Source organism: Dipodomys spectabilis, unplaced genomic scaffold (assembly GCF_019054845.1).
Source record: "Dipodomys spectabilis isolate Male_0828 unplaced genomic scaffold, ASM1905484v1 ptg000069l, whole genome shotgun sequence".
NCBI lineage: Eukaryota > Metazoa > Chordata > Mammalia > Rodentia > Heteromyidae > Dipodomys > Dipodomys spectabilis.
Genome location: NW_024870746.1, coordinates 25,087,763 through 25,108,300, shown reverse-complemented (window position 1 = coordinate 25,108,300; position 20,538 = coordinate 25,087,763). Strand labels below are relative to the sequence as shown.

General features: G+C 52.0%; 1 protein-coding gene across 1 annotated transcript in view; it reads right to left on the bottom strand.

Annotated features, from left to right (window-relative positions):
• Nucleotides 1–16,205, bottom strand: part of Lrrn2 (leucine rich repeat neuronal 2) — a 55,990-nt gene extending 39,785 nt beyond the window's left edge. The window contains exon 1 of the mRNA XM_042681887.1: nucleotides 16,183–16,205. The gene's annotated coding sequence lies outside the window, so the exon portion shown is untranslated. The remainder of the gene's footprint in view (nucleotides 1–16,182) is intronic.
• Between the last annotated feature and the right edge of the window lie 4,333 nt (nucleotides 16,206–20,538).

Below are 20,538 nucleotides of genomic sequence, written 5' to 3'. Positions count from 1 at the left end.
ATGAGGAACAAACTAGTCATACTGAGGACACCTTGGATGAACCCAAAAGAAATTATGACCAGTGCAAAAAAGCCAATGGCAAAAGCTTCCTTCAACAGCTAGAAATAGTATCATTATGGAAATGGAGGACAGAGCAACTTTTGATTTTGCAGTAAGCATAGATTCACTCTGAGGATTCAATGAGTTAATATAAGGCACTTAAATAGCAACTAGCACATAGTGAGCTTTCAATGTGAACTATTTTATTACTGAGGGAGGGCAGAGAAAAGGGAGGGAGCAGTGCAATCAACTGTCTCATGTGACCACTGTCAAGTCATGGTCATCTGGTCGACCCACACCACATTCAGAGAGGGTCTGTACCTTGTTGTTTTTTTTTTTTTTTTTTTCCCAAGAAATCATTTTTCTGTTTAAAGACCTTTCATTGGAAGGAAGGAGGTTGAGAGAAAAGAAGGATTTCATTAATGAATTCATTGCTGAATTTGTTTTTGAGTCTAGGTCTTGCTATGTAGCCTAATCTGGTCTTGAGCTCACAATTCTCCTTCTGCCTCCTAAGTACTGGTGTTATAAGCATGGACCACCATACCTGGATTCCTGGAAAAAATGTATTTCTGTATTGGCAGTACTAAAGTTTGAACTTGGGGTTTTGCATTTGCTGGCAGGTGCTCTACCACTTGAGGCACACCCCCCTTTTTTGCTTTAGTTATCTTTCAGGTATTTTTATCCAGGGCTGGCCTTGGACTGCAATCCCATATCTGTGTCTCCCACATTGCTGCTATTACAGACATGCACCATGATGTCCAGCCTGTTTAGATGGGGGTCTTAATAATGTTTTTTTCATGGGCTGGTCTCAAACTGCAACCTTTACCACATCCACATTCCCAAGTAGCTAGCATTACAAGTGTGAATTGCAATACTTGTTCCTCTGAGTATTCTTTTTTTGGGGGGGGGTCTGGTCGTGGGGCCTGAATTCTGGGCCTGGGCGCTGTCCCTCAGCTCTTCAGCTCAAGGCTAGCGCTCTACCACTTGAGCCACAGCGCCACTTCTGGCTTTTTTCTTTTTGCTTATGTGGTGCTGAGGAATCGAACCCAGGGCCTCAGGCATGCAAGGCAAGTGCTCTACCACTGAGCCACCTTCCCAGCCCCCCTCTGAGTATTCTTGCATGCTCAATCTATGCCAGGTGATACAAGGGTACTAATCAGGTAGAGTGTCTATCTTCATGGGGGAGAAGGTGTCATGGCTAGTGAAGACAATTTAGCTAGTTAGCACATGGTGATATAAATGGGTATATGATGTATGATCCCAAAGAAGCACACAGGACATTGTGAGTGGGTTTAACAGGAGTCTGGTAAAATTCTGGAGGTTTAGAGGATTTTCTAAGGAAAGGGTATTTAAGCTTTGGCTGGAATTTTGGGAGGAGGATGGGATGGGAAGAATGAGGAAGGATCAGAGACCAGCAAAGGTCAGAAAGACAAAACAATTGGGATCCAGGCACTAGTGGCTCACGCCTATAATCCTAGCTACTCAGGAGGTTGAGATGTGAGGATCGCAGTTTAAAGCCAGCCTAGGCAGGAAAGGCTGTGCGACTCTTTGAGTCACTTCAGTTTTTTAAGTGGTTAACTGGAGATAAAGTGGTAAGGCACTAGCCTTGAACACAAAAGAGGCTCAGGGACAGCATCCAGGCCCTGAGTTCAAGCCCCAAGATTGGCAAAATAAATAAATAAGTGAATGAATAAATAAAATTAAAAAGGAACTGGAAGAAGCCCATGTGTAGGGTGTGGAACATGAAGGAAGCATGGGGTGCTTGCTATGTGGCAGGCCTGGACCAGTTTTCCAGGGTCACTCTAAAGAGCGCTGGGAGAAGGGAGGGGTTTGAGCTTGTGGAAAAATATGACTGGGTCAGATCTGTGTCTTAACAGGTGATTCTAGGTGTGGTGCAGAGTCCAGACTATAGGGGGACAGGAGTGGATACAGCCAATGAGAGGGCAATCCCAGAGGTCAGGCAAGAGGTGAGGGCAGCTTGAACCCGGGTGAAGCCATGGCAGTGGGCAGGGGGCTGTGGGAGATCTAGGTGCTGTTTTAGAGACAGATGGACCCTGGTGACAGATCAGACGTGGGGAGTAAAGGAAGCGTGGACAATGACTCCAGTCTGTGAACCTGTGCATATCCAGGTTATGCACCTGCGCAGAGGCAGAGGCAGCGCTGCCGGAGGATGAGGCCGCTGTGAGAAGGCAGCAGGGATTTAGGTGGAGAATCATGACTCTGGCTCCAGACAAGCCTGACCCTGAAGCTCGTGGGGACATCCAAGTTAGTCACCTAGGCAGGTGGATATGAGCATGGCAAGCTGAGGTGAAAAGACACTGGGGATTGGAAGATCATCTGCATGTGGGTGATGACAGAAGCTGCTCCTGTGGCTTGAGATGGCCTCCAGACAGAGTCCCCAGTCAAAAGACAGCACCTCCAACCAGACTACCGTTTTAAAGATGGAGAAGCGGGGGTAGGGGGGCGGGGAGGGGGGGGGTGTTGCTGAGTCAGCAAGGTGGTATCAGAGTGCTCAGGGAAGACAGAAAATGGGGTCAGAGAACCCTGGGAAAGGCAAGGGTCACAAAGGAGTGGAAGGCTCGTGCCATCTGAAACCTGTCCCCCGGCTTGAATAGGGAGGGGAGCGGCTTCAGCAGGGCTGGGGAAGAAACCAGACGGGAGTGGGGCTAAGGAAGGTGTGGGCGGTGCCCAAATGGAGGCTCTGGTTGAGCCAAGTCTCTCAAGACTCTTGGCTGGAAAGGAAGATGGAGTTGGGGTGCAGGGTGTGGGCAGCCATCAGGCTCTGGGAGGAGTTTTGCTGCTGTTTCTTTTTTTTTTTCCTGGAACCAGGAGAAACTTGAGCATGACATGAGGGCTTGAGCTTTCATGAAGGCTCAGGGAAGGCTCTAGAACCAAGGTGGGGGAGCATTGACCTGTGGGGACCTGGCTTCCAGGGTTGGGACCAGGAGGAAGAGAGGGTGTCAGCAGAGGCACGTGCCCTTGAGGGTTTGGGGGGGGATGTGGTGGGGACTTGTGCCGAGGACTGCTATGTCTCTGTGAAGTGGGAGGTGAGGGCCTCAGCTGAGGGCAAGCGTGGAGGCGGAGGTTTGGGGAGGAAGGTGTGAAGTAGTCATGAGATAACCAGTGGAGTGGTAGGAATGCCAGGCATTTTTCAAGAACAAGCTGGGTTATTGGTGACTTTGGACAAGTACCCATCTGCCTCACTGTGTGCTATTGATGCACGCATATGTGCATGATCAGCTCTCTGTAGGCAAAAGAAGAAGCTAGTACAATTAATCCAGCACTAGGTCTGCTGGGAGCCAGGGGCTCATGCCTAGAATCCTAGCTAGTCGGGAGGCTGAAATGGAAAGGGTCACAATTTGAGGCTAGCCTGGGCAGAAATGCTCATGAGAACCGCCCTCCACCCCCTCCCAGCCCCCTTTTCTGGTGACACATACCTGATAGCTATGTTGGGAAATCTAACATAGGCAAATTGTGCACAAGCATGTGCCCAACCAGGAGGTAAGATCCTATTTCAAAAACAATCAGCAAAAAAACCCAAGGCTGACAGTATGGCTCGACATTGAACACTAGCCTAGCAATCACAAGGGCCCTGAGTTCAAACCCAAAAGAGGAAGGGGGGCGGGGGGAAGAAACTTAAGAGTTTAGGATACTGGTAGGAGGATATTGAAAATGACAACATGGAATTTATCTGGATTCAAAGTAATGGCCCTAAGGTTGCAAAAAAGTCCAAGAATGGTGATACAGAGGCTCCGGTATTGCTCAGCAGCACACTACTTAGCATGCAGGAAGCCCTAGGTTCAATCTCCAGCAACATAAAATTTAAAAAAAAGACCAAGACTGGTGGAATGGGAGTCCTTGGCCAAGCAGACTAGGAGACCTGGAGGTGGAGGCCAGAAGGTGGGCCACTCCTTTAGGTGACGGCCGTGTGGTTGTGGCCATAGGAGTGGGCAATGATGGGTCTCGCACCTCAAGTAGGCCCTCCAGGGTGAGAGATTAGGGAAGATGGGAGAGAAGTAACAGCTCTGGCCCAGGCCAGAAATTAGGAGCTTTAGTCCCAAGGCATCAACATGCTGTGTGACCTCAGGCAAATCCTTTCCTTGGAAAATGGCGATGGTGGTGGTGGGGAGTGAGGTAGAACATCTAGCCCGTGTTAGACAGCTACAAATGCACTGAGGTGTGCTGAGGTGCACACCCCTCCCTCAGCTCTTGGGTTGGCAGGAAGCTCTGAGTCCTTATGGCTGTGGACATGGACTATGTATGGTGTGAATGAGAGCAGTGGGACCGCAAAGGGCCTCAGATACCAGGCATTCTGTTGACATGTCTCTTGGAGGAAGCTCACAGAACAGACACCGTGCTGCAGTGGAGATGGGAGCCAAGTATCCGAGCTCCCAGGCTCTCCTCCTCTCCCTCCCAGTCCCAGCTTGAGGGAACTGTGATGGGCTCAGGTGTATCTTTGCACCAGCTCCCATTAAGCTTCAACCTCAGCTTATAAAGGTGGAGTAGGCAGGTGCTGATGGCTCACGCCTATAATCCTAGCTATTCAGGAGGCTGAGACCTGAGGATCATGGTTCAAAGCCAAGTCAGGCAGGAAAGTCCATGAGACTCTAACTATATCAAACTACCAAAAAGCAATAAACAAAGACCCAGAAATGGAGAGTGGCTCAAGTGGTAGAGAGCTAGCCTTGAGCAAAAGAAGCTGAGGGGCAGAGCCTAGGCCCTGAGTTCAAGCCCCAGGACTGTCACCAAAATAAATAAATAAATAAAATGGTAGAGCAGTGACTGGTTCTCTCCACTGCTTACCCAGCTCTGGAGACACTTGCCCTTTCTGGGAACTTGGGTGATTTATCTCCCTGCACACAACCAATATAGAGCCTTCCTAAAGCAGGACTTTCTGGGGGTCTGCCACTTCTCAGAAGGCTACAGAAGACACAGTTACATGCATGTAGCCCCTTGCCCTATACTCAGAGAACATACCAAAACAACCTAAAAAAGAAAAAGGAAAGTCCTAGCACATGGCCCAGTACTTGGTACCCAGTAGGTGTTCAATAAACATTTACTGAATAAACAGACGTTTTGCAAATATTAAAAAGGAAACTTCATCAAGTCCACCAGAATTCTTTAAATTATTGGCCACTTTGCTCTTGTTTATTTGGGTAGACAAAGACTTTTTTTGTGTGTGTGCTGGTACTATGGTTTGAACTCAGGGCCTGGGCACTGTTCCTGAGCTTTTATGCTCAAGGCTAGCACTCTGCTATGTGAACTATAGCTTCACTTCTGGCTTTTTGGTGGCTAATTGGAGAAAAGAGTCTCATGGACTTTTCTGCCTAGGTTGGCTTCAAACCACAATCCTCAGATCTCAGCCTCCTGAGTAGCTAGAGTTACAGGCATGAGGCACCAACTCCTGGCAAAGACTATGTTTCAAATTCTCTTTTGATTAGAGCCTGCTATGTGCTAAGCATTCTACAGGGTTCAGTGGGTTTCATTTTCACAGCCTGAGAACTGGCTCTGTGAATCCCATTTTAGAGATTGGTAAACTGAGGCCCAAAGAGAGGTAAAAGACATGCCTCAGGTGGGAGGGGTGGTAAGCAACGGCCCCTGGGATTCTAATCCTGATGGATCCAACTTGAAAGACAATGCGGTTTTCAGCCCACAGGGCTGCCTCCCACAACAGCACAACACAGAGTAACAGGAGAAGTGACAGAAGCGAAGAGGGAGGTAGAGAAGTTGTGTGCGGAAGACTGTAACGGTAGGCAGTCGGAGGCTCCCCACTGCCTGCTCTGGGAAGCAGTATTGAGGTTGGGCAAGCTTTGCCAGAGCCAAGTGGAGAAGGGTCAGACCCCTGCCCCGCTCCTCCTCTTTGATGCCTCGGCTGTTTCTCCCCCTCTCCTCCCTGCACCTACATAACCTGTCATCTCCCTCAGTGCTGCCCTGCTTAGTGCCGAGTGTTTGAGAGGCCTAGAAACTGCAAAAACCTGTCCTGAGGACACGCTGTCTTCACCCCTCTCCCCAGGAGGCGGAGCAGCAGGATCCTGGGCCTAGAATGGCCTCCTTGTTCTCGGAGCCCAGGGAGCAGGCAGGAGAGTGACGGAAGACATGAGTGTCTGACCTGCCACAGATGAACACGGCTGTCAGCTCTGCCCCAGTCTGCCTGACAGGTGAACAGCTGTGCGCTACATCTGTCTGTTCATCTGTCTCCTGTGCAGGGGCCAGCAGAAAGCTGATGCTCTTTAGAGGGGAGGCCCTGGACCCGTGGCAGTTCTCTTGCTTGGGATGTTAATCAGTCAGGATGAGGAAGGGTGGAACAGGAAGAAGTAAATGTGTCTCCATCCAGTGCCACAGTCCTTCCCCCGATGTCCAGTCTCCCTCACTGCCTCCTGCCCCTCCTCCCAGCTCCCTGGGCTCTGCCCAAGTTCTGCAAATTACCACACATGCCAATAAGTCATTAGAAACCAGAAGGGCAAATGTGGGGTTGCCATGGAGACCGACACCAGGCGCTGGCAGCCCTGGGGGGTGGCCGGGGGCTCAGGTGTGCTGCGGGGACTGCTGGGAAGGCCAAAATGCCTGGTAGAGGGGAGATAACAGGCTATCGGGGTGCCGATTCCATGCAGGGTGTGGGCTCTGCTACCTCCTCTCCTTCCCCTCCACATCCCAAAGCCCCAGGTCCTGCCCACCTGCAACTTACTAGGGTGATGGAAGCCAGGCAGGCTGCAGGAAGGCAGGTGTGGCCAGGTCTCTGCCCAGGAAAGGTGTTTTGATTGAGGGGCAGCAGAGTACCAGCCCAGGGCAAGGAACTCTGCAACCCTAATCAGCCTGGCTGATTGCCAGGAAACTGAGTACCAGTAAGGGGCTAAGGGGCTAAGGGCAGAGTAGAACCCGAGAAATACTGTCCCTCCCCCTGAACTGGAATTCACTCATTTCAGACATTTCAAACTGGGTTCCTCAGCGTCACTGTGTTATGATGCCATTCCTCCAGCGTCAATGGTAGGTCAGGTGGAGGCCAAGTGTGGTTTTAGTCTACCTGCTCTGCTTTTGCTTCTTATTTAATTACCTGTGGCTGCTGTGACAAATTGCCACAAATTTAGTGGCTTAAAAACAACACACATTTATTAGAGGTCTGAGGGTCAGAAGACTGAAAGCGGTCTTGCCGATGTTAAAGTCGAGGAGTCAGCAGGCTTCATTTCTTTATGGAGGCTGTAGGGGACAATTCCGGAGGCTGCCTGCATCCTGGGGCTTGTGGCCCCATCCTTCTTCAAAGCTAGCAATAATTGGTCAAGTCTTTCTCACATGACATTACTCTATACTAGTAACACCTCTCACAAGGACCCTGGTGCTTACATTAGTTCCACCAAGATAATCTCTTTATTTGAAGTGGATCAGCTACCATCGTCCCATCTATAACCTTAACTTCCTCATAGGTTCCAAGGTCATAAGAGGGTCATTATGCTGCCTATGACATACATACGATTTTGCTTTGAAGGGAAAAAGTGTCGATTTCTGTATGCATTTGAGAGCGAGACTAGCGGACTTTCTGTCGTGACCTGGCATGACCCAGGCTGCTCCTGCATTTGTCCCGGAGGATCCTTTCAAGGAAACACAGAGGGACTTCAGATCTGTGCATCCACTTTAAGTGTGGGCAGGCTGAGGCTGGAGATGGTCTACCTATCTGCCAGAAAAGGGGTCTCTGGGGAGAAATCAATGAAGGCTGTTTTGGGGAAACCTGTCTTAGTTCCTTTTCCTTCCAAATGTTCACATTACTGACAATCACCTATTCTTGTTTCTACTTCCAGGTAAGGTCAGATAGAGCACTGTGTGTGTGTGTGTGTGTGTTCTTACACACTTTACAGAAGCATACCACTTTAACAGTCATGAAGTTGAGATACCATCCTTTCTACCTTGGAGGAGTTTCTAGTTGTTTCTAACAAAGTCCAGAGATAGCACCCAGGTTCAGAAAGCAATCTTTTTTTTTTTTTGTCTTGAGGCTTGAATCTGGGTCTGGGCGCTTTTCCTCAGCTCTTCACCTCAAGGCAAGTGCTCTACCGATTGAACCACAGTGCCACTTCCGGTTTTCTGAATGGTTTATTGGAGATAAGAGTCTCACAGACTTTCCTGTCCAGGCTGGCTTTGAGCTGTGTTCCTCAGATCTCAGTCTCCTGAGTAGCTAGGATTACAGGCATGAGCCACTGGCACCGGCTAGAAAGCACAGTCGTTTAGAACCTTCCTCCTCCAGCCCTAGTGGGAGTAAAAGGACGATGTGCAGGAGACACCGCCTCATTCTTGCTCTTAGGGGAGATGGTGGCCTTATCCTCCTTCCATCCAGCCTGACCTCTGTCCTCACCTTGGCAAATACCCTCCGCCAAGGGTCTGAAACCCAATGGGGCTGAATAACCATACCCTTCTGAGCAAGGTGCCCTGGGAATTCATCAGAGCCAGGGTGGCTTATGATTTTATGCAAATCACTTGCCCTCTCAGCCCTATTTTTTCCCGTGGTATAAACCAGCAACTCATTGCCATTCCTACTTCTGGTATATGTCCCAGAGGATCCTGGGAAAGAAGTGGCAGTAGGGGAGAGCTTTTCTCTGGAGGATCAGCCCTGGAGAAATTGGTGAGAAGAGGGACTAACATTTACTGAGCTTCTACTTTGTAGCAGGTGCCTGACACAGATTAGTTTCATGTGGTGGATGAGAACCAGAGATCTGGAGTGGGAAGGATTTGGGGCTGAATTTCTGCTCTGCTACCTGCTGCCTGTGTATGCCCCCTAGCAAGTTACTTAATGCGAGTGGGGTGGGGGGGAAGGGGGCGAGGACATACTTCACAGACTGTGAGGATTAAATGAGATACAGTAAAGCCTTTGGGCAGCTCATAAGTACTCACAAATGTTAGCTGTTGTTCTGGACAAGCCTACGAAGTGGGTGTTATTAACCCAGCTATAGACATGAGCAAACTGAGAATCAGAGAGGTTAAAATGTCTACAGACAAGTAGTCATGACTTCCACCCAGCACCAGCCAACTCCAGTTGCTCTTGGCATGTGAGCCCCAAGGTCAGCAGCCGCAGCCACAGCCCTGTGGCTTAGAGGTTCAGGGCTTTGGGTAGAGTGAACTTAGCTGCAGGGCAGAGGGCTGTTGAATGAGTTGTGACAACTTTGCCCGAACAACTCTTGGCCGAGGGCATGTGTATATGTTTGCTGGGGGGAGAGGGGGAGGATCTTCACCCTGGGTAGGTAAGGGCACCATGGTAGAATGCATTCCTTCAGGTGGGCAATCTTTCCCCTAGGGCAGATATGAGCTCAGCCCCTGTTCCCTCAGCCCTCATGAGGGCGCTGGCTCCCTTTTGGAGGGATTTTACGCCCAGGTCACTACATATGAAACTTAACAGGGGCACCATAGGTGGATCTTACCAGACAGGAGCCTCGCAGTGAGAGGAAGCAAGAAGAGAAGGGGGCTCCCAGCTGGGTATAAAAAATGGAGCCCAGATAGATTCCAGAGAAATAGGCCACGTGGCATCAACAGGCAAGAACACCTAGTCAAGGCAGCAGAATCACAAGAGTGGGGGGCCGTGGAGACCAGGAGAGAGCTGGCTTCCAAGCCAAGTAAGGAGGTCCAACAACAGAGGTCTGGCCTGGGATGGGAGAAGGCAACGTCATTGGAAGATGGATGTAAAGAGCCATTATTTAGCTGGGTGCCGATGGCTCATGCCTGTAATTCTAGCTACTCAGGGGGCTGAGATCTGAGGATCGTGGTTCGAAGCCAGCCCAGGTAGGAGAGTCTGTGAGACTGTTATCTTCAATAAATTACTCAAAAAAAGCCAGAAATGGTGCTGTGGCTCAGGTGGCAGAGTGCTTGCCTTGAGTGAAGGCAGCTCAGGAACAGCAACCGGGCCCAGAGTTCAAGCCCCGGGACTGGCCAAAAAAAAAAAAAAAAAAAAAAAGCCATTATTTTTGCCCCCAGAAAATAGTTAAAGCTCTTTAAAGGTTCCTCAATACCGCCCCCCCGCCCAGGGATTAAAGAGGATGTAAGACCCCACTAGGGAAAGCTGAGTGCTGGCCTACTTCCTCCCAGCCGTGCATCGCTGCCCCCTCCAGCGTGGCCACCTCTCCCCTGCCCACCCCACAAGCCACAGGCTCTCCCTTGCCCAAGTTCTTCCCCTGCAGAGCCAAACTCCTCTAGGTTTGCCAGGCCCAAACCAGCCGTGGCTCCTAAGGAAGCGTTCCCTATATACTCCCACACAAAGCTCACAGCTCTGATAACATTTATAGTCTAAATCACACAGTTTAGCACTCGGCTTTAAATACTGTCTGGTATTATTCCCTCATTATTTCTCCTGAGTACGAGTCCTGCCTCCTAACTCATCTGTAGGTTTCCTTACTGACAGAGGCTGGGTCTTTGTGTGTTTCCCCCAAACCTCACAGTACATGCCCCACAAACGGGTGGGCACCAAGGGGTTTACTGTGGCCTCTGACCAGCATCTAGTCAGGACTTCCCAACCAGCTTCTCAGCGCTGTGCTGGAATGCGCAGCTCAAACCTCAGGGTTATAAAAATCCAACTCCTCTGTAACTTCTCTCCAACTCACTCAAGAGGAAGCCAAACTCCTCACTCGGCTCTGGAGCCCTGCAGTGTGGCCTACATCCCTGACCTCATCCCAGACTCTCTTCTAGTTCCTGAAAGTCTAGCATCTTTCATGCTCCTCAGGCCCCAGGCCCCGTGTTTGCACCTACCTGCTTTCCTTCCTCTCAGCTGCCCATCCCCCTTCAAACTCATAGCAAGTCTCTGAAGCCATGGTTACAAAACCTATAGCCTCCTGTCCTGGCTGTATTTTTTCCTGGAATATTTACAATTCTCCAATATGCCATTTGCTTTATATATGTATCTTGCTATATCGTCAATTAAATAAATGAACACGAAAGCAAAAGATCTCCTTATGGCTGTGTCCTGCTGTCTGCACCCCAGGCATGGAAGCTTAACGAATGGTCGCTAATGAAGAGACTCCCATCCCACCCACCAGGGCTACGTGCAGAGATGGGCAGTGGGCAGGACGATGCTGCAGGTCCCCTCAGACTGGAAGTTCACCCTACCACCCCAAACTTCTCTGTGGGAGCACTTCAAATACGAAGGGACTTCCACTGGGACCCCAGTTCAGAAATAGAAGCCAGGTAGGGGTCAGTGTCTCTTGCACTGGCAGTGAGGACCCCAGCCGGGCCTGACTCCTGCTACTTTTATCTGGGGGTCTGTGCTCCCCAGTCTCTCAGTCTCACGACGAATCACCCTTGCATTAGAAGCCATCATGTGTCTAAGGACGTTAACTCTTAGGGTCCAGCTTCTCAGAGGTTCTGCAGGCACTGAGCGGAGACAGAAGGAAACAATACTGGATTTTAAACACCCAGACCTGCAGGGAGGAAGAGACAGCGACCCCATTGTCTATGGCAGGGCTAATGTAGAGAAGTTCTTGTAGGAGGTAGAACTATGGGTAAGTTGACCCCAAAGTACCAAAGATCCCAAAGAGCACAAGGTTCTGGGGTATAAAGAGGCAGCACCCTGGTAGTCGGCAAGAAGGCTAACTCTTGGCCAGGGAGTTTTCAGGCATAGCTATTTGGGAGGTTAAATCAAGAAGCTAATCCTGGGCAAAGTTAGCAAGGTCCTATCTCAAAAACAATCAAGGGATGGTCCGGTGGGCCTGCAGTTCTAGCCGCAGGAAGGAAGGCTGAGGTTACAGGTCCATCCTAGGCAGAACCATGAGAGAAGAAAAGAAAACTCACTCTCAGTTCGTCAGTTTCTTTTCCATGTGTCAGCCTGAGTTCCAGGTTCTTTGCGTTAGGGATGATGAGGAGGATAAACCCGGTAAAGCATCGGCCCTGGTGCTTGGCGCATATTATGGGTTCAGTAAATGCTGGACTCATCATTTGTGTCATTACAAGTTGAGAGGTGAAAGCTGAGAAACTGCTTTTGCCCTAGGAATGCTCTACCTGCTCTCTGCATTGGAACTTGATTCAAGCCCATCAAATGCTGAGCAGCAGGGAAGAAACACACAAACTGAATTCCAACACAAACCCCGGTACACCTTCCTGAAAGGTGTCCCTTAGGACAAACCATTTCCCAGGTCCCCAAGAAGTACCAGAAGCTAGAGGATGAGGCCATCATCCCAGGCTCTGGGCTTTGAGCAGAGGCTGGGTGGGGATGACTTAGAATGAGCAGGAGGCCCAAGGTCATGCAATCCAGCTCAAATGGGGCTGCACGGGGGGGGGGGGGGGGGTGTTCCTAGAGCCAGATATTATTTTGATCAAAGAATATGGGGCTGGCCAGCCCGTTCCCACTGGGAGCCCAACATCCAAAACTGGGGACAAAGAAGTTGAGGGGACCAGTCTCAGCGGTGCTGGTGATGCTCATAAAGGTCAGCACATACATGCTAGGATTTCCTTTTCTGCATGATTTCTGGGCTCCAAATACCCTCAGCACCCATGTCCCCAGACCCACCACCTCTGCCTGACTCTTCTTTTCAAGCTCTGGCCCAAATGCCACATTTCCTAGTCTTCAGACAGGCAGTCGCCTCTGCTCAGCCCTGGGTTACAGCCCTCACTTCACTTCTGTCTCTAGGCCTGGCTCCCTGACTAATAAAAAGCTCAGCAGTAATACTACTTGCATAGCACTTGTTCTATGCCTTATTTCATGAAATACCTTCTTGAATTCTAATAACTATAAAGTATTATAGTATCCCATTACTGAAGGGGAAATTGAGGCCCACTGTCTCCCAGGTACAAGTGGGAGAGCCTTGCTTGAACCCCAGCTGCAATATTCTAGCATTTATACCCTAATGTGAACATCTGATTGTCTTAGCACCCAGCATCAAGGCCTAGCACAGAGTAGGTGCTCGGGAAGGACGGGCTGATTGAAGCAGCAAAGGCCTGAGTGGGTTAACTTGGTCATTTCAACCTCTGTGATGCAGGCTGCAGTCGCCAGACTGCCGAGGAAGTACAAGGTCAGGGCACCTTTCTGATGAAGTCTCTCTTAGCAGCCCTACCACACCATGCTGCAGTGGGTCCTGTCAGACGCTGATGCTTTTTTTTTTTAACCTCTTGTTTATCAGTTATCTTCTGCTTTTGTCTTCCTCTCTCCTGAGCCTTGGTCACTCTGCCCATTTCCTGCCCCATCCTAGCCTCCGATCATTGACCTTGTCCTTCCTTGCAGGTTCAGAAGCTTCCCATTTCTGTCCTCTGCCTTCCAGTCCTTGCTTGCTCCTGGAGATCAGGAAGCACACCAACTTGTGGCCACACATCAACCACACTGCCACTCTGAATGAGGACAGCCATTTCCCACTATTCTACCTGGATGCAGGTGGGAGCTGGGGGATGGTGGTTGCAGGCTTCAGCTCGTCACATATCTCTAGATCAGAAAGACTGCCTGCCATCCTGGCCACCTCTCCCCCGTCCAGCTCTTCCAGGAAGCCTTCCCAGATGACTGGAGAAGGCGCATCCATGCAACCCTTCAGCAAAGGCTCATAGAATCAGGATTCTAAATAAGGGGGGAAAGCATGTGAGCTTCAGCAGAACTGTGGAACTTGCCAGATTTCACATACGATACAGTGGCTCAGTGAGCTGCAGACTATCAGGGATTTCAAATGGTCCATCTTTTCTGGGCCTCGATTTCCTCAGCTAGAAAACAGGAGATGATGATGCAGATTTTAAGAGCCAGTCAGGAGGACTACGAAGAATATTTTTCTGTAAAGCTCCTTACGCAGCCTGGTGCATAGGAGGGGCTCAATAAACAAGACAAGTTCAGTTCCACCTGACACATGCATTGTACTCTCCTAAGATAGTAGGAGGCACGCAGTAGGTAGTCAATAAACAATTGTTGAATTTTTTTATGCTGGTACTGGGCTTGAACTCAGGGCCTGATGTCTCTTCACATTTTTGCTCAAGGCTGGTGATCAGTGCGTGAGTCTCAGCTCTACATCCAGCTTTTTGCTGGTTAATTGGAGATAAGAGTCTCATGGACTTTCCTGCCTGGGAGGGCTTTGAACTGCAATCTTCTGTCTTCTGAGTAGCTAGGATTACAGGCGTGAGCCACTGGCACCGGGCAAAATGAGTATTTCTTAAAAAGCAATGGATGTAAATTTTCCCTTCAAATAATAAAAGGGAGGTGGAGAGTAGGAGGGGAAGAGAAGGGAATGGCAGGATGCAGGGGCCACACTGAGGCCAGGAAAATGCAGCAGCCAGGCACACACAGGTCTGGGATCCTCTGCAAATCCCATGCAAATGCTCCCACAGTGATCTATATGTATGAGGAGTGGTGTGCACACAGCTTGTGGCTTGTAGGAGAGGGGCAATGGTGGAGGCAGAGATCCAGAAGGAATGGAGGCAGGGCAGCATGAAGGCAGAGGGAGGTAAGCTGCACTTGAGGAGTGAAAGGTGAAGGGGGTAGGGATGGGGTTGGAGAGAGGAAGCCTGCCTACCTTGGCTGGCTGGAATGCATGTGAGACCTCCAAGTGCTCACTCTCTCACAGTTGGCTGTGTCAGAGGAAGGTGTGGATTTAAGGGCACTCCTCTGCCCAGATTCTGGGTAGATCTCCATCCCTGAGGCATCTATCACCAGGCCTTGAGTTCCATCCTTCCCAAATAACAAGGTCCCTTTCCAGGCCCAGAGAAACCTCAGGCAGGAAGAAGGGGGACTGAGCCTGGGAGAGGCAGACCTGGAGTTCTGCCCCCTTCCTTTCCCTGTAGCAGTACCTGCCCAGGAAAGTGGGTCAAACCACCAAACCACTGACATCTGACTTTTTTATGGTAGCAAGACCACCCCCAAGTGAGAGGACCCGGGTGTCCTGTGTGCAGCCCTGCCTACCCTGCACCCAGTGCTCTTTTGGACGGACTTCTGAGGGCCAGTGGACAAAACAGGAAATACCAGCCTTCTCATCCACAGAGAGAACCCTGGACCAGAGCCAGTCTGGGGATGGCAGGGCAGAGGGGCATGGAGCCTGCCATTGTCCTGGGTGAATGAAGAGACCTAGATCTTCCCTTTCTCTCTCCCTGGTTCTCTGGAAGATGGTGACCAGGCTGGCAGGGAGCCACCTCTCCTGCCGTGACCTGGGGAAGCCATGCTCTCCACTCACCCACTTCCTGGGGTCTTCAAGCACAGGGCTTTGCCAGTCCATCTCTAGCAACAGAGCCAGTGCCCAGCCCACCCCTCCAACCCTGCCAGCCGCCCAATTAGAAGCTGCGTTGGCTTCAACAGATGGGAGCTGCGGCAGCCTGAGAACATAGCACAAAGCCCAGCTGACATTTTCCTTCCCGTTCGTGGGGGGGGGGGGGAGGAGGACCAGGAACACAGGGGAACACAGCAGCACCCCCAGACCCACACCTCCCCCCCACACAGGGTCTTGCTCTCTCCATCTCTTTAGTGGCTCAGCTTAGCCCCAAACGAAGCTGGGTCCTGCAGCGGGGCTGGCTACTCCTGGCTCTTGGCTTGGCTGGGCGGCCCGTGCCTGCACCGCCCTGCCATGCCGGCAGGACAGACGGCCCACCTGTGGCTGGCCAGCCCGTCTTGGCTCCTGGTGGGCTCAGACCTGCCCTTCGGTGTCTACTGCTGCCCATCGCATTGCCCCCCCACCCGCACCCCAAGTCCGGTCCCAGGCTGCGCTCAGACTCTAGTGCACCAGTCTGAAGGGACCCAGGCTGCTGGTGCCTGAGATTCGGGGTAGCCTCAAGGCCACCTTGTCCCTTGGCAAACAGGAAGAAGTCCCTGGGGCCGGGCGCTCCTCCACCCTGGCTCGTCCGCCGGTCAGGTCACGCCCTCCCTGCCCCCCTCGGCCAGCCTTCCGGGGGGCCCCTCTCTCCCCAGCAACAGTTTGGGAGCGGCTTGGGCCTTGATCAAGGGCCAGACCCCTGCCCCCACCCCCGGCCTCTCAGGTCCAGGCGGTGCCCCCCCCCACCTCGGTGCATCCTCCAGCTCGCCCTCCCTCTCCCCTGCAGGCATCGCCCCCCCCCACGGCCCACCTCTCCACGCAGCCCCCCCCCAACCCGGGTCAGGCCGAGTGGGGGCGGCCGGGGCAGGATGCCGGGCGCCCCAAGGCGCCGGTGCCCCCCTGCGGCCAGGCCCGCGGCCTCGGCGTCTGCCCCAGTGCCCGGCCGCGGCGGCGGGGGCTCCCGCACACTCACCGCGGGGGCGCCGTCCGCCGTCCACGCCGCGTGCAGTAGCGCTCCGCTCTCCTTCCGGCCCGGGGAGGGGCCGGGGCTGCTCCGCGCCGCCGCCCGGGGGGCCGGGGCCGGGCTGGGGGCGCCTTCTCCGACGCGCGCGGACTTTCCCCGGGAGTGGCGTGGCGGCGGGGCCGAGCCGGCTCGGGCGGCGGCGGCGGCGGCGGCGGAGCGCAGCCGTCCCCACCCCCTCCCCGCGGCCCGAGGCTGGCGGGCGAGGGCCGGGCGCTCCGTGCACACCGCGCGGCTGCGAGCGCCCCGCGCCCCCGCGCGCGCCCCGCTCACCCGCTGCCTCGCCGCGCCCCCGGCCTCCCCGGCCTCCCCTGCCTCCCCAGCCTCCCCTGCCCACTCCGGCCGCCGCCACCGCCGCCTCCCAGGCTGCGTGCCGCGCCACCCCCCTCCGGTCCCGCTGCCATTTTAACTCCTGCGTGGCCGGAGCCTCCCCCCCACACCGCTCCCCCGCAGCCGATCGCGCACACTCGGGGGAAGGGAGCTGGGTGGGGCCGATCTGGAGCCCCCCGCCAGTGGGGGGGGGGTGTTCTGGGGGCTGAGAGGAGGGCACAGTCTCGACGGGTTCACCCCCGACACCCCCCCCCCCCCCCCCGCAAAGGCCCGGAGGACGCGGACCTTAGCGGACCGTGCAGCTCGGCCGCAGCACCCACCCAAGACCCTATGACTTTTCCTTTTAATTTTGCCTGGTGCTGCCAGCCCTCCCAAACCTAACAGTGGGCTAGAGAGTGGTGGGTTCAAATCTGTCCATGCTCACAGGCGCCTATCATCCTAAAGAATGGCCCTGGTAGCTCATGCCTGTCATCCTGATCCTAGTTCTAAGCCAGCCTGGACAGGGAAGTCCATGAAACTCGTATCTCTGCTTAACCAGCAGAAAGCCAAAAGTAGAGCTGTGTTCCAGGGGTAGAGGCCTAGCCTTGAGCAAAAAAGCTCAGGAACAGCTCCAGGCCCTGAGTTCAAGTACCAGGACCAACACACACACACACACACACACACACACACACACACACACACACACACACACACACACACACACACACACACACACACACACACACACACACACACACACACACACACACACACACACACCCTTTCTTATGTCTTTCCAGCATTGCCTCCAGAGCTGGGTAGCAAGAGCTATTCTGGAAGATCCCATCCTGGGCCTCAATAGTCAGCAGGGCACAGATGGTTCCTATCCATACATTCCTAGCTACGTCAGGAGGCTGAGATGTGAGGGTTGCGGTTTGAAGCTAGCTGGGGCAGAACAGTCCACAAGACTCCAACTAACAAGCAAAATGCTAGACTGGAGGCATGACTCAAGTGGTAGAGCACCAGTAGTGCTCTAGGTGTACAAGGCCCTGAGTTCAAGCCCCAGTACTGGCATACACATACAAAAGATCAGTCTCAGTGGGAAGTGGCAGGCTCCTTCAGGGGCATGGCGGTGGGGTTCTCCATCTTGGGAGCATTGTGAGCACCAGAAAGCTGGGAAGGTAAGCAGGAACAGATCCATGTAGAAAGTAGGAGTCTGGATTAGTGCCCCAAAAAGGGCCTTAGGAGAGTGCACCTCTTGCTGGGGCAAAAGCTCAGGCCTAGGCCTTTGAAGGGCTTTCAAGGCTGGATCACTCAGAGGCCATGCTCTTAGAGTTCAGGGCAGGCCACACCCCCACAAAAAGACTTGATCAGAGCCTGCAGAACCAACTATGAGGAGAGAGCCGCAAGATGTGGAGGTTTCTTAGCTCCCCCCCAGCTGCAGTCTTTCATCCAGGACTTGAGGGGCTTCATCCTGGCCAGCTACAGACAGACTAGAATTCTAGCCCTGTTTATTCCAAGGGTTCAACCAGCAGCGACTGGTATTCAGAGGCCTTGGTGCCGTGGGCTTGAAGGGCTGCATGTTCCGTGTGCACAGAGGAGTTTACTTCATCTATCAAGTGAGGGGGAGCCACTCCCACACCCCCACTGTCTGCCCCGGTGTCGGAGTGGCATAATGGCTTCAGTGACATGAGAGAGATAAATTGGAAGTACAGGAAACAAATTTTAACATTTCAAGGCATTGGATGTGCCGGAGAAATACAGACAGAAAATGCCATTATGAGCTTGGGTTATTCATGGAAAGTTTTATAGAGGAGCTAAGCTTCCAGCTGAGCCCAGCTAGGGGGCTAGAATGTGAACTGGCAGAGAAAATGGGGGACCCGCAAGGCAGGAAAGTGGAGACAAGCCGAGCAGAATGGGTTGTCTGGCAGGTGGTGGGCAAGGGAGGAGATTCCCTGAAGTGCTATCAGATGCCAGACCTTCTGTACATCTCTCACATCTCATCTTCTGAGTTGGCTATTATCCCCATTTAACAGAGTGGAGACTAGAGGTCCAGAGAGTTTCAGGAAGAGGCTCGATCCTCAGGCAGAATCTGAGCTGGCATTCTCACAGTGTTCTTGCTACAGTACCACAGGGGGTGTGCTGATGGGAGCTGCTGAGGTCTGAAGGGAGGTTCACCTGTGGTCAGGTGCGCAGTGATTTGGGTGAAGGAGGCTGCTTCAGAGAACGGAGCTGGGTCAGTGGTCATGGTCTTTGTAAGGAATACTTGGCAGAATTGTGTGGGAGAGTCCAAAACATGACTCCCAAGTTTGCAAGGCTGAGCATTTGGGTCCCTTGTCAAGTCTTCTAGCCTTGGAAGTCAGTGTGGATAGCTTGATCATGAAAAGGAGACTTAACCAACTGTTCACAGCTCCAGGACCAACACAGCATCAAGTCTCTCAGCTCCCCACCAGAAGGTTAGCTCCTAGGGACCAAGGCTATCCTTCAGAACATCAGCAAGAGACTAGGATCTTATAGTGAGTACTCACTAACTGATTGGACTATGCAACAAAACAGACTGGCCTCCAACAGGCAATCTTCCTGCCTCCTGAATGCTAGGATTACAGGTATGTGTTATCACACCTGGAAATAACTGATGATTGAATAGTCTGATGAGTTTAATGACATTTGTCATGGGCTGAGGCACAAGAGAATCATATCAGCTGTGGGGAGGGGAAGAGAGAACCTTCTCTGGAATGGACCCCAGTTTTCTTCCAACTTGGTGGAAATGGTTTTAGAGTTAGATCCTGGGATTGAAACTCTGCCTGTCCACTTACCCAATGTGGCTTTGGGAAAAGTACTGAACTTCTTTGAGCTCTATTTTTCCCCTATGAAAAATATATCAATATAGCTGGGACTCAATGACTCACCTGTAATCTTAGCTACTCAGGAGACTATTATGATTTGAAGCCAGCCTGGGCAAGATAGTCCATGAGACTCTTATCTACAATTAACTATCAAAAAAAAAACAAAACTGGGAATGGAGCTATTGCTCAAGTGGCAGAGGGTTAGCCTGGTACAAAAAAACTCAGGGAGAGTACCCAAGCCCTGAGTTCAAGCCCCAGGATTGGCAGAAAAATTATATATACATATATATGTCTCTCTCTCTCTCTATATATATATATATCAATGCATGTAAATGTCACACTTACTGAGTATTACATGGAAGGGTTACTGATCTCAATTTATGAATTGTTTCATTGAAAACACCACCATCCTCAGGACTCTAGAAATAGAAACACACAATCAATGTTCAAGTCACTAGTTTATACTGAAGCTCAGGTTGGAACTCAAGACCATTCATTGGATGGCAGAGTCCAAACATGAAGCCAATGTCCTGTCCCCTGGTGCAGGATGGGAGCTAGCAGTAAAGGTAGCAATTCACATTCATAGAGGATTGTTGCCAGATGCAACAGAGGCAGTGGGACGCTCAGGGCCTGGCACACAGAGCATCTGAGCAAGTGGTAGCCATCTCTCAGTCAATCCAGCCTCCATTCTGAGCCAGACAGTTTCCTGGGGGAGAGCTGGGGACTCTGCCCACAGTTCTCCGGAAGCTCTTAGGTAATTACTCAGAGGATTAAATGGGCCCACTATTGAACTTTTGCCCTCCAACTTTAATCTCTGGGCTTAGCAATGCACGACATCCTGCCAGGAGGCCTGGGACTCAGACATTGGGCCGTGTCAGAGAGCGATGCCAGGATTACACACCACTAGAATAGAATGACCCTTTGGTTCAACTGTGTCTGGAGCTTCAGTGGTGGAGTTAGGACCCTGAATTTGAGGGATGGGTTCTGTGGGCTCTAAGATGGGGAGGCCCTTTCTGGAACCTGGCAGATGGGTCAAGATACAGTCCACCTGCCCTTGTGATCCTCCGCTGTGATGGAGCCTCTGTGGGCTCCCACCTGATGTTGAGCAGGGCCTTGGGAACTTGTGTTCCACTAGTACCCAACTAGGACAGGT